A 12,682-nucleotide genomic window follows, 5' to 3' on the forward strand; every position below is an offset into this window, starting at 1 on the left:
CACGTTGGTGCCTGAGACATCACATAATGTGACACAGCCATCTCGGATAGATGCCCCAGATTTGAGAAGTGTAGTTATGGAGAAAAAATAAATATATATATATATATATATATATATGTATGTCTTCAAACACCAAAAATGAGATAGCACCATTTCGCGCAGGAATTCCTCCAGCCGAAAGCCCACATATGTTGCTAGATAGACTGACACCTCTTTCGGATGTCCTTCTGTATTTGCTGGCTAGTGGAAAGCAACGTGGACCCACCACTCTATAGCTCTGCCGTCATGAGTGTCCCTAGCACACTCGGCAGATGTCGCTTCTCTAGGCAGACAAGCAGTGGAATTCTGCGGAAGGTCAATGGTGCTTCCATTGGTTTTGCCACTAGGCGATCCATTGCAGCCCTAGAATGAAGCATAACCCGCTGAATGCATTCAGGGTGTTCTGCGGTGGGAAAGGTCAGAGGGGGTGATAGTTGGTGAGCGTGCACAGCACCTCAGAATGACACCACTGCCTAGCAGGGGGACCGGTGGAGACACTATTTTCAGCCAATGCCCCTCTGTCTGAACGAGTCTGCCTTGTGTCATCCCGGTAAGAGATCAGGCTAACAGGCTTCCAATGAAAAAAGCAGACATCACACTGAAGCATGGTGCACCGTGCATGTCCACAATCATCGGCTCCAAAGAGAAGACGTTCAGGAACAGGATTTAGTATGGCAAAAGAACACATCATCCTAATTCCTATGTACAGGATAAAAAGCCCACAATTGAGGAAAAATATCACATGGAGATGCCTGGGATCGAACCTGTGGCCTCATACTTCCCAAGTATGTGCTCTACCACTGAGTTACATGCCCACTGCCAGCAAGGAACTGTGAAATCTACCAGATGCTGGCTGGCTGCTTGGGACTAACAGCGCCCAGAACTGACGGTAACTGTCGAATTGGAGTTTCCAAATGGCAGACTTCATTTTAGAGCCACCTGTGTCTGGTTGTCCATAGAAACATGCAGAAAGGCTGCCCCCCCATGCAATTCCCCTGACCAACTAATGAAAAATATCAATATGTTCAAGACTTTTGCTTTTAGAAGCCAGAGATAGGCCCCAGCAGCAGAGCTGGTAGGATATTCCAGCTCAAAACTAACAAGTTACAGAACCTGATCGACTTAGGTTGACAACAGAGGCACATCTGTGGCCACATCCAGTGAAAACAAATTATTTTTAAAGCTAGGCATCATATGCTACAAAGGTACAATGGTGGAGCTATACATTCGGAACCAAAACAATCGACTGAAAAGAAACGCAAGGCAATGCCAATACTTTCACGATTCTGCACCGTTAAAACTGTGGTGTGATGTTTCTCTCTGTGCATTTCTATTTGTAGTGATTGTGAAGGCATACAGGATGTTGACACTGGCAGGGACGTAAACCTCAGTGATATATTATAGGCAGGTTTGCCATACGGGCACCAGCGTTTTCTCAGACAAATAGATATGAATGTCGATGATCCTATAATCATGGCCCGAGTTGCAGTGTGAAATACAAAATAACCGGGACAAAATCACACTGATGTTTATGCAAATGGAGATGCCGGGGATTGAACCCGGGACCTCATACATGCGAAGCATGCGCTCTACCACTGAGCTACATCCCCTCGGTGTGCAGTGGGCCTGTCCTGCAGACATCTTTTCCTGGGAGAATTCTTCCGGTCAAAATATGCTGCCAACTGAAGCACTAGCAAAAGACCAGGGAAAACGGGAGCAAGACTGGAAAAGCACATGGTCAGCTGAAGCAGTGTGCATTATGCTTCTCCATAAGAGATGACTTCCAGGGGAAGTATTCCACCAGAGGATTACCGTGCTCAAAGAGCCATCTCGTGGACAGAGACCATATGACAGTCAAAAAAAGGGAAACAATTGGAGATGCCAGGGATTGGACCCAGGGCCTCATCCATGCAAAGCAAGTGCTCTACCACTGAGCTACATCCCCTCGGTATGCAGTGTGTCTGTCCCGCAGACATAATTTTCAGGGAGAACTCTTCTGGTCAAAACATTCTGCCGAGTGAAGCACTAGCAAAAGAGCAGGGAAAACTGGAGCAAGAATGGAAAACCTCATGGTCACACTGAAGCAGTGTGCATTTTGCTTCTCCATAAGAGATGACTTCCAGGGGAAGATTTCCACCAGAGGATTACTGTGCTCAAAGGGCCATCTAGTGGATAGAGATCATATGACAGTCAAAAAGAGAAACAAGTGGAAATGCCCCAGGTCCTCATACATGCAAAGCATGCGCTCTACCACTGAGCTACATCCCCGCTGAGAGGACGCTTCCTCATCACACCTAAAAGCTTCAGGAGGGAGTGGGCTAAGTAAGGAAAGGGGTTTGCAGTAGTGCATATGAAAAAACATGACAACTGCCAAATTACATCTTACTACTTACAATGACAAAGTTAAAGCGCCAGGTCGATCTCATCACGTTGGTGCCTGAGACATCACATAATGTGACACAGCCATCTCGGATAGATGCCCCAGATTTGAGAAGTGTAGTTATGGAGAAAAAATAAATATATATATATATATATATATATATGTATGTCTTCAAACACCAAAAATGAGATAGCACCATTTCGCGCAGGAATTCCTCCAGCCGAAAGCCCACATATGTTGCTAGATAGACTGACACCTCTTTCGGATGTCCTTCTGTATTTGCTGGCTAGTGGAAAGCAACGTGGACCCACCACTCTATAGCTCTGCCGTCATGAGTGTCCCTAGCACACTCGGCAGATGTCGCTTCTCTAGGCAGACAAGCAGTGGAATTCTGCGGAAGGTCAATGGTGCTTCCATTGGTTTTGCCACTAGGCGATCCATTGCAGCCCTAGAATGAAGCATAACCCGCTGAATGCATTCAGGGTGTTCTGCGGTGGGAAAGGTCAGAGGGGGTGATAGTTGGTGAGCGTGCACAGCACCTCAGAATGACACCACTGCCTAGCAGGGGGACCGGTGGAGACACTATTTTCAGCCAATGCCCCTCTGTCTGAACGAGTCTGCCTTGTGTCATCCCGGTAAGAGATCAGGCTAACAGGCTTCCAATGAAAAAAGCAGACATCACACTGAAGCATGGTGCACCGTGCATGTCCACAATCATCGGCTCCAAAGAGAAGACGTTCAGGAACAGGATTTAGTATGGCAAAAGAACACATCATCCTAATTCCTATGTACAGGATAAAAAGCCCACAATTGAGGAAAAATATCACATGGAGATGCCTGGGATCGAACCTGTGGCCTCATACTTCCCAAGTATGTGCTCTACCACTGAGTTACATGCCCACTGCCAGCAAGGAACTGTGAAATCTACCAGATGCTGGCTGGCTGCTTGGGACTAACAGCGCCCAGAACTGACGGTAACTGTCGAATTGGAGTTTCCAAATGGCAGACTTCATTTTAGAGCCACCTGTGTCTGGTTGTCCATAGAAACATGCAGAAAGGCTGCCCCCCCATGCAATTCCCCTGACCAACTATTGAAAAATATCAATATGTTCAAGACTTTTGCTTTTAGAAGCCAGAGATAGGCCCCAGCAGCAGAGCTGGTAGGATATTCCAGCTCAAAACTAACAAGTTACAGAACCTGATCGACTTAGGTTGACAACAGAGGCACATCTGTGGCCACATCCAGTGAAAACAAATTATTTTTAAAGCTAGGCATCATATGCTACAAAGGTACAATGGTGGAGCTATACATTCGGAACCAAAACAATCGACTGAAAAGAAACGCAAGGCAATGCCAATACTTTCACGATTCTGCACCGTTAAAACTGTGGTGTGATGTTTCTCTCTGTGCATTTCTATTTGTAGTGATTGTGAAGGCATACAGGATGTTGACACTGGCAGGGACGTAAACCTCAGTGATATATTATAGGCAGGTTTGCCATACGGGCACCAGCGTTTTCTCAGACAAATAGATATGAATGTCGATGATCCTATAATCATGGCCCGAGTTGCAGTGTGAAATACAAAATAACCGGGACAAAATCACACTGATGTTTATGCAAATGGAGATGCCGGGGATTGAACCCGGGACCTCATACATGCGAAGCATGCGCTCTACCACTGAGCTACATCCCCTCGGTGTGCAGTGGGCCTGTCCTGCAGACATCTTTTCCTGGGAGAATTCTTCCGGTCAAAATATGCTGCCAACTGAAGCACTAGCAAAAGACCAGGGAAAACGGGAGCAAGACTGGAAAAGCACATGGTCAGCTGAAGCAGTGTGCATTATGCTTCTCCATAAGAGATGACTTCCAGGGGAAGTATTCCACCAGAGGATTACCGTGCTCAAAGAGCCATCTCGTGGACAGAGACCATATGACAGTCAAAAAAAGGGAAACAATTGGAGATGCCAGGGATTGGACCCAGGGCCTCATCCATGCAAAGCAAGTGCTCTACCACTGAGCTACATCCCCTCGGTATGCAGTGTGTCTGTCCCGCAGACATAATTTTCAGGGAGAACTCTTCTGGTCAAAACATTCTGCCGAGTGAAGCACTAGCAAAAGAGCAGGGAAAACTGGAGCAAGAATGGAAAACCTCATGGTCACACTGAAGCAGTGTGCATTTTGCTTCTCCATAAGAGATGACTTCCAGGGGAAGATTTCCACCAGAGGATTACTGTGCTCAAAGGGCCATCTAGTGGATAGAGATCATATGACAGTCAAAAAGAGAAACAAGTGGAAATGCCCCAGGTCCTCATACATGCAAAGCATGCGCTCTACCACTGAGCTACATCCCCGCTGAGAGGACGCTTCCTCATCACACCTAAAAGCTTCAGGAGGGAGTGGGCTAAGTAAGGAAAGGGGTTTGCAGTAGTGCATATGAAAAAACATGACAACTGCCAAATTACATCTTACTACTTACAATGACAAAGTTAAAGCGCCAGGTCGATCTCATCACGTTGGTGCCTGAGACATCACATAATGTGACACAGCCATCTCGGATAGATGCCCCAGATTTGAGAAGTGTAGTTATGGAGAAAAAATAAATATATATATATATATATATATATATGTATGTCTTCAAACACCAAAAATGAGATAGCACCATTTCGCGCAGGAATTCCTCCAGCCGAAAGCCCACATATGTTGCTAGATAGACTGACACCTCTTTCGGATGTCCTTCTGTATTTGCTGGCTAGTGGAAAGCAACGTGGACCCACCACTCTATAGCTCTGCCGTCATGAGTGTCCCTAGCACACTCGGCAGATGTCGCTTCTCTAGGCAGACAAGCAGTGGAATTCTGCGGAAGGTCAATGGTGCTTCCATTGGTTTTGCCACTAGGCGATCCATTGCAGCCCTAGAATGAAGCATAACCCGCTGAATGCATTCAGGGTGTTCTGCGGTGGGAAAGGTCAGAGGGGGTGATAGTTGGTGAGCGTGCACAGCACCTCAGAATGACACCACTGCCTAGCAGGGGGACCGGTGGAGACACTATTTTCAGCCAATGCCCCTCTGTCTGAACGAGTCTGCCTTGTGTCATCCCGGTAAGAGATCAGGCTAACAGGCTTCCAATGAAAAAAGCAGACATCACACTGAAGCATGGTGCACCGTGCATGTCCACAATCATCGGCTCCAAAGAGAAGACGTTCAGGAACAGGATTTAGTATGGCAAAAGAACACATCATCCTAATTCCTATGTACAGGATAAAAAGCCCACAATTGAGGAAAAATATCACATGGAGATGCCTGGGATCGAACCTGTGGCCTCATACTTCCCAAGTATGTGCTCTACCACTGAGTTACATGCCCACTGCCAGCAAGGAACTGTGAAATCTACCAGATGCTGGCTGGCTGCTTGGGACTAACAGCGCCCAGAACTGACGGTAACTGTCGAATTGGAGTTTCCAAATGGCAGACTTCATTTTAGAGCCACCTGTGTCTGGTTGTCCATAGAAACATGCAGAAAGGCTGCCCCCCCATGCAATTCCCCTGACCAACTAATGAAAAATATCAATATGTTCAAGACTTTTGCTTTTAGAAGCCAGAGATAGGCCCCAGCAGCAGAGCTGGTAGGATATTCCAGCTCAAAACTAACAAGTTACAGAACCTGATCGACTTAGGTTGACAACAGAGGCACATCTGTGGCCACATCCAGTGAAAACAAATTATTTTTAAAGCTAGGCATCATATGCTACAAAGGTACAATGGTGGAGCTATACATTCGGAACCAAAACAATCGACTGAAAAGAAACGCAAGGCAATGCCAATACTTTCACGATTCTGCACCGTTAAAACTGTGGTGTGATGTTTCTCTCTGTGCATTTCTATTTGTAGTGATTGTGAAGGCATACAGGATGTTGACACTGGCAGGGACGTAAACCTCAGTGATATATTATAGGCAGGTTTGCCATACGGGCACCAGCGTTTTCTCAGACAAATAGATATGAATGTCGATGATCCTATAATCATGGCCCGAGTTGCAGTGTGAAATACAAAATAACCGGGACAAAATCACACTGATGTTTATGCAAATGGAGATGCCGGGGATTGAACCCGGGACCTCATACATGCGAAGCATGCGCTCTACCACTGAGCTACATCCCCTCGGTGTGCAGTGGGCCTGTCCTGCAGACATCTTTTCCTGGGAGAATTCTTCCGGTCAAAATATGCTGCCAACTGAAGCACTAGCAAAAGACCAGGGAAAACGGGAGCAAGACTGGAAAAGCACATGGTCAGCTGAAGCAGTGTGCATTATGCTTCTCCATAAGAGATGACTTCCAGGGGAAGTATTCCACCAGAGGATTACCGTGCTCAAAGAGCCATCTCGTGGACAGAGACCATATGACAGTCAAAAAAAGGGAAACAATTGGAGATGCCAGGGATTGGACCCAGGGCCTCATCCATGCAAAGCAAGTGCTCTACCACTGAGCTACATCCCCTCGGTATGCAGTGTGTCTGTCCCGCAGACATAATTTTCAGGGAGAACTCTTCTGGTCAAAACATTCTGCCGAGTGAAGCACTAGCAAAAGAGCAGGGAAAACTGGAGCAAGAATGGAAAACCTCATGGTCACACTGAAGCAGTGTGCATTTTGCTTCTCCATAAGAGATGACTTCCAGGGGAAGATTTCCACCAGAGGATTACTGTGCTCAAAGGGCCATCTAGTGGATAGAGATCATATGACAGTCAAAAAGAGAAACAAGTGGAAATGCCCCAGGTCCTCATACATGCAAAGCATGCGCTCTACCACTGAGCTACATCCCCGCTGAGAGGACGCTTCCTCATCACACCTAAAAGCTTCAGGAGGGAGTGGGCTAAGTAAGGAAAGGGGTTTGCAGTAGTGCATATGAAAAAACATGACAACTGCCAAATTACATCTTACTACTTACAATGACAAAGTTAAAGCGCCAGGTCGATCTCATCACGTTGGTGCCTGAGACATCACATAATGTGACACAGCCATCTCGGATAGATGCCCCAGATTTGAGAAGTGTAGTTATGGAGAAAAAATAAATATATATATATATATATATATATATGTATGTCTTCAAACACCAAAAATGAGATAGCACCATTTCGCGCAGGAATTCCTCCAGCCGAAAGCCCACATATGTTGCTAGATAGACTGACACCTCTTTCGGATGTCCTTCTGTATTTGCTGGCTAGTGGAAAGCAACGTGGACCCACCACTCTATAGCTCTGCCGTCATGAGTGTCCCTAGCACACTCGGCAGATGTCGCTTCTCTAGGCAGACAAGCAGTGGAATTCTGCGGAAGGTCAATGGTGCTTCCATTGGTTTTGCCACTAGGCGATCCATTGCAGCCCTAGAATGAAGCATAACCCGCTGAATGCATTCAGGGTGTTCTGCGGTGGGAAAGGTCAGAGGGGGTGATAGTTGGTGAGCGTGCACAGCACCTCAGAATGACACCACTGCCTAGCAGGGGGACCGGTGGAGACACTATTTTCAGCCAATGCCCCTCTGTCTGAACGAGTCTGCCTTGTGTCATCCCGGTAAGAGATCAGGCTAACAGGCTTCCAATGAAAAAAGCAGACATCACACTGAAGCATGGTGCACCGTGCATGTCCACAATCATCGGCTCCAAAGAGAAGACGTTCAGGAACAGGATTTAGTATGGCAAAAGAACACATCATCCTAATTCCTATGTACAGGATAAAAAGCCCACAATTGAGGAAAAATATCACATGGAGATGCCTGGGATCGAACCTGTGGCCTCATACTTCCCAAGTATGTGCTCTACCACTGAGTTACATGCCCACTGCCAGCAAGGAACTGTGAAATCTACCAGATGCTGGCTGGCTGCTTGGGACTAACAGCGCCCAGAACTGACGGTAACTGTCGAATTGGAGTTTCCAAATGGCAGACTTCATTTTAGAGCCACCTGTGTCTGGTTGTCCATAGAAACATGCAGAAAGGCTGCCCCCCCATGCAATTCCCCTGACCAACTAATGAAAAATATCAATATGTTCAAGACTTTTGCTTTTAGAAGCCAGAGATAGGCCCCAGCAGCAGAGCTGGTAGGATATTCCAGCTCAAAACTAACAAGTTACAGAACCTGATCGACTTAGGTTGACAACAGAGGCACATCTGTGGCCACATCCAGTGAAAACAAATTATTTTTAAAGCTAGGCATCATATGCTACAAAGGTACAATGGTGGAGCTATACATTCGGAACCAAAACAATCGACTGAAAAGAAACGCAAGGCAATGCCAATACTTTCACGATTCTGCACCGTTAAAACTGTGGTGTGATGTTTCTCTCTGTGCATTTCTATTTGTAGTGATTGTGAAGGCATACAGGATGTTGACACTGGCAGGGACGTAAACCTCAGTGATATATTATAGGCAGGTTTGCCATACGGGCACCAGCGTTTTCTCAGACAAATAGATATGAATGTCGATGATCCTATAATCATGGCCCGAGTTGCAGTGTGAAATACAAAATAACCGGGACAAAATCACACTGATGTTTATGCAAATGGAGATGCCGGGGATTGAACCCGGGACCTCATACATGCGAAGCATGCGCTCTACCACTGAGCTACATCCCCTCGGTGTGCAGTGGGCCTGTCCTGCAGACATCTTTTCCTGGGAGAATTCTTCCGGTCAAAATATGCTGCCAACTGAAGCACTAGCAAAAGACCAGGGAAAACGGGAGCAAGACTGGAAAAGCACATGGTCAGCTGAAGCAGTGTGCATTATGCTTCTCCATAAGAGATGACTTCCAGGGGAAGTATTCCACCAGAGGATTACCGTGCTCAAAGAGCCATCTCGTGGACAGAGACCATATGACAGTCAAAAAAAGGGAAACAATTGGAGATGCCAGGGATTGGACCCAGGGCCTCATCCATGCAAAGCAAGTGCTCTACCACTGAGCTACATCCCCTCGGTATGCAGTGTGTCTGTCCCGCAGACATAATTTTCAGGGAGAACTCTTCTGGTCAAAACATTCTGCCGAGTGAAGCACTAGCAAAAGAGCAGGGAAAACTGGAGCAAGAATGGAAAACCTCATGGTCACACTGAAGCAGTGTGCATTTTGCTTCTCCATAAGAGATGACTTCCAGGGGAAGATTTCCACCAGAGGATTACTGTGCTCAAAGGGCCATCTAGTGGATAGAGATCATATGACAGTCAAAAAGAGAAACAAGTGGAAATGCCCCAGGTCCTCATACATGCAAAGCATGCGCTCTACCACTGAGCTACATCCCCGCTGAGAGGACGCTTCCTCATCACACCTAAAAGCTTCAGGAGGGAGTGGGCTAAGTAAGGAAAGGGGTTTGCAGTAGTGCATATGAAAAAACATGACAACTGCCAAATTACATCTTACTACTTACAATGACAAAGTTAAAGCGCCAGGTCGATCTCATCACGTTGGTGCCTGAGACATCACATAATGTGACACAGCCATCTCGGATAGATGCCCCAGATTTGAGAAGTGTAGTTATGGAGAAAAAATAAATATATATATATATATATATATATATATATGTATGTCTTCAAACACCAAAAATGAGATAGCACCATTTCGCGCAGGAATTCCTCCAGCCGAAAGCCCACATATGTTGCTAGATAGACTGACACCTCTTTCGGATGTCCTTCTGTATTTGCTGGCTAGTGGAAAGCAACGTGGACCCACCACTCTATAGCTCTTCCGTCATGAGTGTCCCTAGCACACTCGGCAGATGTCGCTTCTCTAGGCAGACAAGCAGTGGAATTCTGCGGAAGGTCAATGGTGCTTCCATTGGTTTTGCCACTAGGCGATCCATTGCAGCCCTAGAATGAAGCATAACCCGCTGAATGCATTCAGGGTGTTCTGCGGTGGGAAAGGTCAGAGGGGGTGATAGTTGGTGAGCGTGCACAGCACCTCAGAATGACACCACTGCCTAGCAGGGGGACCGGTGGAGACACTATTTTCAGCCAATGCCCCTCTGTCTGAACGAGTCTGCCTTGTGTCATCCCGGTAAGAGATCAGGCTAACAGGCTTCCAATGAAAAAAGCAGACATCACACTGAAGCATGGTGCACCGTGCATGTCCACAATCATCGGCTCCAAAGAGAAGACGTTCAGGAACAGGATTTAGTATGGCAAAAGAACACATCATCCTAATTCCTATGTACAGGATAAAAAGCCCACAATTGAGGAAAAATATCACATGGAGATGCCTGGGATCGAACCTGTGGCCTCATACTTCCCAAGTATGTGCTCTACCACTGAGTTACATGCCCACTGCCAGCAAGGAACTGTGAAATCTACCAGATGCTGGCTGGCTGCTTGGGACTAACAGCGCCCAGAACTGACGGTAACTGTCGAATTGGAGTTTCCAAATGGCAGACTTCATTTTAGAGCCACCTGTGTCTGGTTGTCCATAGAAACATGCAGAAAGGCTGCCCCCCCATGCAATTCCCCTGACCAACTATTGAAAAATATCAATATGTTCAAGACTTTTGCTTTTAGAAGCCAGAGATAGGCCCCAGCAGCAGAGCTGGTAGGATATTCCAGCTCAAAACTAACAAGTTACAGAACCTGATCGACTTAGGTTGACAACAGAGGCACATCTGTGGCCACATCCAGTGAAAACAAATTATTTTTAAAGCTAGGCATCATATGCTACAAAGGTACAATGGTGGAGCTATACATTCGGAACCAAAACAATCGACTGAAAAGAAACGCAAGGCAATGCCAATACTTTCACGATTCTGCACCGTTAAAACTGTGGTGTGATGTTTCTCTCTGTGCATTTCTATTTGTAGTGATTGTGAAGGCATACAGGATGTTGACACTGGCAGGGACGTAAACCTCAGTGATATATTATAGGCAGGTTTGCCATACGGGCACCAGCGTTTTCTCAGACAAATAGATATGAATGTCGATGATCCTATAATCATGGCCCGAGTTGCAGTGTGAAATACAAAATAACCGGGACAAAATCACACTGATGTTTATGCAAATGGAGATGCCGGGGATTGAACCCGGGACCTCATACATGCGAAGCATGCGCTCTACCACTGAGCTACATCCCCTCGGTGTGCAGTGGGCCTGTCCTGCAGACATCTTTTCCTGGGAGAATTCTTCCGGTCAAAATATGCTGCCAACTGAAGCACTAGCAAAAGACCAGGGAAAACGGGAGCAAGACTGGAAAAGCACATGGTCAGCTGAAGCAGTGTGCATTATGCTTCTCCATAAGAGATGACTTCCAGGGGAAGTATTCCACCAGAGGATTACCGTGCTCAAAGAGCCATCTCGTGGACAGAGACCATATGACAGTCAAAAAAAGGGAAACAATTGGAGATGCCAGGGATTGGACCCAGGGCCTCATCCATGCAAAGCAAGTGCTCTACCACTGAGCTACATCCCCTCGGTATGCAGTGTGTCTGTCCCGCAGACATAATTTTCAGGGAGAACTCTTCTGGTCAAAACATTCTGCCGAGTGAAGCACTAGCAAAAGAGCAGGGAAAACTGGAGCAAGAATGGAAAACCTCATGGTCACACTGAAGCAGTGTGCATTTTGCTTCTCCATAAGAGATGACTTCCAGGGGAAGATTTCCACCAGAGGATTACTGTGCTCAAAGGGCCATCTAGTGGATAGAGATCATATGACAGTCAAAAAGAGAAACAAGTGGAAATGCCCCAGGTCCTCATACATGCAAAGCATGCGCTCTACCACTGAGCTACATCCCCGCTGAGAGGACGCTTCCTCATCACACCTAAAAGCTTCAGGAGGGAGTGGGCTAAGTAAGGAAAGGGGTTTGCAGTAGTGCATATGAAAAAACATGACAACTGCCAAATTACATCTTACTACTTACAATGACAAAGTTAAAGCGCCAGGTCGATCTCATCACGTTGGTGCCTGAGACATCACATAATGTGACACAGCCATCTCGGATAGATGCCCCAGATTTGAGAAGTGTAGTTATGGAGAAAAAATAAATATATATATATATATATATATATATATATGTATGTCTTCAAACACCAAAAATGAGATAGCACCATTTCGCGCAGGAATTCCTCCAGCCGAAAGCCCACATATGTTGCTAGATAGACTGACACCTCTTTCGGATGTCCTTCTGTATTTGCTGGCTAGTGGAAAGCAACGTGGACCCACCACTCTATAGCTCTTCCGTCATGAGTGTCCCTAGCACACTCGGCAGATGTCGCTTCTCTAGGCAGACAAGCAGTGGAATTCTGC

General features: G+C 46.4%; 5 non-coding genes across 5 annotated transcripts; all 5 read right to left on the minus strand.

Moving 5' to 3' along the window:
* Positions 1-1,577: 1,577 nt before the first annotated feature.
* TRNAA-CGC (transfer RNA alanine (anticodon CGC)) lies at positions 1,578-1,649 on the minus strand. Its single transcript has one exon. It is a non-coding gene; the product is annotated as a tRNA-Ala (tRNA).
* Positions 1,650-4,042: 2,393 nt separating this feature from the next.
* TRNAA-CGC (transfer RNA alanine (anticodon CGC)) lies at positions 4,043-4,114 on the minus strand. Its single transcript has one exon. It is a non-coding gene; the product is annotated as a tRNA-Ala (tRNA).
* Positions 4,115-6,507: 2,393 nt separating this feature from the next.
* Positions 6,508-6,579, minus strand: TRNAA-CGC (transfer RNA alanine (anticodon CGC)). Its single transcript has one exon. It is a non-coding gene; the product is annotated as a tRNA-Ala (tRNA).
* Positions 6,580-8,972: 2,393 nt separating this feature from the next.
* Positions 8,973-9,044, minus strand: TRNAA-CGC (transfer RNA alanine (anticodon CGC)). The gene has a single exon. It is a non-coding gene; the product is annotated as a tRNA-Ala (tRNA).
* Positions 9,045-11,441: 2,397 nt separating this feature from the next.
* TRNAA-CGC (transfer RNA alanine (anticodon CGC)) lies at positions 11,442-11,513 on the minus strand. The gene has a single exon. It is a non-coding gene; the product is annotated as a tRNA-Ala (tRNA).
* Positions 11,514-12,682: the final 1,169 nt, after the last annotated feature.

Source organism: Ambystoma mexicanum (genome assembly GCF_040938575.1).
Source record: "Ambystoma mexicanum isolate Mex_15411 chromosome 12 unlocalized genomic scaffold, UKY_AmexF1_1 Mex_chr12_unloc.1, whole genome shotgun sequence".
Taxonomy (NCBI): Eukaryota; Metazoa; Chordata; class Amphibia; order Caudata; family Ambystomatidae; genus Ambystoma; species Ambystoma mexicanum.